This window comes from Myotis davidii, unplaced genomic scaffold (assembly GCF_000327345.1).
Source record: "Myotis davidii unplaced genomic scaffold, ASM32734v1 scaffold102, whole genome shotgun sequence".
Classification (NCBI taxonomy): Eukaryota; Metazoa; Chordata; class Mammalia; order Chiroptera; family Vespertilionidae; genus Myotis; species Myotis davidii.
In genome coordinates, this window is record NW_006293778.1 from 885,766 (window position 1) to 889,256 (window position 3,491).

Consider the following 3,491-nt stretch of genomic DNA (forward strand, 5'->3'; position numbering starts at 1 on the left):
ATACTACAGAGGTGAAGTTCTTTCTCATCACATCATATCCATATGACCACACTGGTGATGTTAACTTTCATTACTATGTTAAGGAAGGTTTCTCCACCTCAGCGTTACTATATTACCCTTTTCCTACTATGTTCTTGGGAATCTAGCTCACCCTCAGGGAAGGAGGGGCAGTAGGAGTTAAGCTTCTTTGGAGTGTTTTAAGCAGAGGAGTAAGACAGTCCTGTTTATGCTCTAAGCGGGTCACTCTGTGTAGAGAGTAGACTGTAGGGGCCAGAGCAGAAGCAGGGAGACGAGGCAGCATCCAGGTGAGAGACTAGGGTGAGAATTGTTGAAACAACGAGAGAGGCTGAAATCTGGGCAAACTTAGGAGATAGAGTGGGTAGGTGTTACATGGCCTTTATGACTGCACTGCCACTGGGTAATGACAGACATTATCCTGTTTTACTTATTACAACATCGCTCCTGGAAGGCCAGTGCTCTGCTTTTATAGTTGTTGGGTCTTTCAGTCATCGTTGTTTGACGTGTTTGCATTCTCAAAGTAAACCCAACTGGTTTATTAAGCCAAGCAACAAGGTCACAGACTTTAAAGAGAGACAATTAGTAGCATAAAACATTAAAGCAGTCGAGGCTAAGGAGGTTAATTTCCTCAGAACCTCCCTATGCACTAGGCCCCGCTTTAGGTGCTTTATATTTGTTGTATGAGTTTCAAGGCCCACAAAGAGGAAAACTATAGCTTTATTTTTCTATAAGTGTACTTAAATTTTATCTTAAACTTATATATATTTTTCTGATGTAAAACAGTCCATTTACATCTTTGTCATTCAGTTCCTTAGGTGATTACATTAGTCATTTCACATATAAACTCATGTAATTCTGGGCTCTCCCTTTTCTTCTCTTTCTTCCTGATATCGACCCTCCAAATTGCAGAGATTTGTGAATATGCTGCTGTTGGATATTTATAACATCATCCTCGGGCCATGCAAAATTAGCCTGCTATACTTGGTCAAACATTTAATTAACTCACCCCCAATGCCTCGTCAGGGCCAGACCAAATGCTTTCGCGGGCCTTATACGGCCCCTCGGCCGGACGTTCCCCACCCCTGCTCTAACATAATGGAGTCCTTGCCTGTAACCAAAGGTTGGCTGTCTCGGTGCCTACTCTCACCATCCCCCAATGAATACTGCATCCTCTGCAGCCAAAGTTACCACGACTTCTTATTGATTGCCTAGGAAAAGGCTTCCACTGTTCGGCGTCCAGCCTGCTCACCTTCCAGCCCGTGGAGTTCTTTTCATTGGCTTTGCCTCCCCTCCGGCCTGAACTAGGCTGCATTTGTGAGGTAAGTACCACCAGCGCAATCAACTGCCTCAGAAATACAGCAGGAAGATGCGAAGCAAACTATACCATTTCTTCCTCCCCCGATGTTGAGGCCCTAGGAAAAGCTGAGGGGAGGAGGCTGCTGGAGACTGCTTATTCTCGCTTGAACAGGCAGTGTTTAAAGGAAAGAAAAGAAAAGAAATGTAGTTATTTTCAAAATCCGTCCTTTTCCCTCCATTCTCTCCTTGCTGCCGGCTCCTATTCAAAGACTCATTTTCTCCCTCAGACATTTCAGTGTCTGAATTTATTTCACATAAAAAGCATGACAAGTGCTTTTTCTTTTTAATGCACTTTTTAAGGTGACAGTGAATTCCCTCAATTTCCAGCATTTTCTGCTGGTTGCTTCTGCAGGGGAACACAGAGCAAACTTGAGCAGGTGCGGCTGCTGGGAGGAAGCCCAAGGGCCAGGGGCAGGATTGGGATGCTTGTCTCTGGGGTTTAAATGCTTTGGGGGAGCATCGTACCCTCAAGTGCAGGCTTTTGTGCTCCTGGGACAATGAGTCCCTGCGCCTGGGGAAGGACAGAGTGTGAGCCAATGGCCTGCACGCTGGGCTGGGCTTCGGGAAGGCAAGGGCATGGTGCTGTCTCTGGGTTTCCTGGAGCCAGTCCCTTCCATCTCTGGCTGTTTCTGGACATGGGAGTGTGCACTTGAGCCAGCTACAACCCCTTTTTCACCGTCAGAAATGTGGCAGGGGACGCCCTAGCCGGTTTGGCTTAGTGGATAGAGCATCGGCCTATGGACTGAAGGGTCCCAGGTTCGATTCGGGTCAAGGGCACATGCCTGGGTTGCAGGCTCAGTCCAACATGCAGGAGGCAGCCAATCAATGATTCCCTCTCGTAATTGATGTCTCTCTCTCTCTCTTCTTCTCTGAAATAAAAAAAAAAGAAATGTGGCGGGGGTGGGGTGGGTGGAGGGGTCTGCAGCCTCCTCCCTCCCACAGGCACATTTTCTGGAGGCTACGCTCTAAGTGACCTACCTCAAGGAAACCCCAGACAGAAGACAGACGTGTGAAAATGCTGGCTGGGAGAGCATGGAGGGTTGACTATCAGGCTACCACATTGGGTCCTTCTTATAACAACAACTAAGACTTAATTTAAAAAATGAATGTGACATGAACCTTCTTCATGGGAGACACAGGAGCCAACAGGAAAAAGGAAACACGGACTTTGTTGAGTGAGCTTTGTGCCTCCCGATACCTCACCGAGTCTTCACGACACCTGTATATTGTAGGTGGTATTAGTCCTCCTTGGGAGGTGAGGAAGTGAGGCTGAGAGGTCGCATAATTAGCAAAGTAAGTTGCTTCCACTTGTCCCAGTCACCATTCCCCTCCAAAGCTGGGGCAGGTGCCGGGAGACTCCTGGGAGCCGGTGTGGCACTGCTCCAGGCCCCCAGGGTTTGCCACGGGGCTTCCCTGCTGCTACCCCTGGCAGTCACTTCCCTCTTCAGGGTCTGATTCTCAGGATCATCTTGTCTTTCTGGCGGCACAGGGTTGCTGTGACACACCACGGCCATGAGACAATATGGGGAAGTGCTGCCTAAATGACAGCACATTGCATAAATACCAACGGGAATCATTGTCACTTTATTGCCACTGAGTGAGGCACACCTGCCGGTGAATGACTGACATGTTTAGCTAGGGGACTGCTAATATAGTTTTGTCTTCTGTAGCAGAATACTGACCGAGGTCTCTTGTCATAGGGGCACATTCCCCACTCTGGTTTGTTTTACACCGATGCAAAGTGCAACCCATATGGTCAGCCCATGAAGAGGGCGTGTGGGGTAATCCGTAAGAACACAGCTGCTGGAGCCAAATTTCCTTCCTCTGCCACTTGCCTGCTTTGGGCAAGTTACTTAACTTTTCTGTGCTTTCTAATCCGTAAAATAGGGCTAATAATAGTACCTATCCCATAGGATTATTGTGAAGATGAATTCATGCACAGCTCTTAGCACAATGCCTGGATCCTAGTGAGTGCTATAGAAGTGCTGCTGGCTGTTACACTTGCTAGTTGATGTTGACCAACCTTGATAAAATGTGCAGGAACCACACATTGGTGATAATGGTAAGCTTTGCGGTAGAGTGCTATAATATAGAAGGCTCCAGATCAGCAGCTTTCC